Source organism: Merops nubicus, unplaced genomic scaffold, assembly GCF_000691845.1.
Source record: "Merops nubicus isolate BGI_N331 unplaced genomic scaffold, ASM69184v1 scaffold2607, whole genome shotgun sequence".
NCBI lineage: Eukaryota > Metazoa > Chordata > Aves > Coraciiformes > Meropidae > Merops > Merops nubicus.
Window position 1 is genome coordinate 45,441 of NW_008622116.1, and position 1,170 is coordinate 46,610.

Sequence of the window (1,170 nt, forward strand, 5' to 3'; positions counted from 1 at the left end):
TGGCTGCAGGAGAGATACAGTGTAAAAAAACCTGACCAGTTTTACCCTCACAAATATACCGCCTGCTATGATAACAGTTAACCATATTTTAAAGAAACTTTAATAAAGAATACTACGACCAGATTCAGATGCTTGTCCAAAAAGTCTCTCAGTTGCCTGCGACACGTCAACAACTACCTATATCCGAAGTAAGTTGCCAAGGAGCTTGAAAGCTTTGCTGAAGTACTATACAGCATGTGACTTACCAGCCACCCATGCACAGAACATAAGCTTCATGAAGGAAGATACAGACTGGAAAGCTGTTAGCTACTGGCTACTCACCCCTGCTCCCTCCCCCTCCCCCCAAAAGAACACCGGGAGCTGCTACATCTGTAACAGGCTTAACTTCTTCCTCACATATTAGAAGACTGGCTCCTTAAAATAAAATAAACAAACTCATGAACCTGTAGCCCTCCCCCTTTTACACTAAAAATAGCTTATTTACTGTGGTGTCGTCTATGAATAGTCACGAGTTGTCTACTGCTGTAAACTTGCCTCTTATGTCAGAAGCAATTTATTTTATGTGGCAAGTTCTTTATAATTGATCTATTCCACAGTGTTTTTAAGACTCCTTTTGTGGAAGTTACGTGAAGACTTTACAGGACTTCCCTAGCCTCCTTCCAAAATTATGACGTATTTGCTTTAGCTTCACTCACAAGCTGAGTGTTGTGATTAAATTCTTTGACTTCCCTTACTCCACTAGGAAATTATTTTCCTTATTCTGATTTCAAGAAAGAGTCAGCTTACTCATTTCTAGTCTACAGATCGGATTATGATCAAAAACATGTGTCCAGCAGATATCTGCAGGGGCCTTCACACCATTTACAGGGGAGGAGGTTTCGGAGTGAAACTGAAGAGCCTGTTTAAGTGGCAGTTCAGTTTGCGTTTGCTTCCTCTGAGCTGACAAGCCAAATCTTGGAGCTCATCTGCAAAAAGCCGCCCCCCCACGCCCAGCTGCGGGCTCCATTATGTTTACCAGATAACTTCTCCCCCACTAACACATTTGTATTGATCTACCCTTATCGGTGTGCAATTCGACTTCCATATTGCCATCCCTGGCAGAGGAAGCTCCAGGCCTGTCCCTTCGGAGGCATCGAGCTGACCCGCACAGCCTGGGGAAAACACATCTCC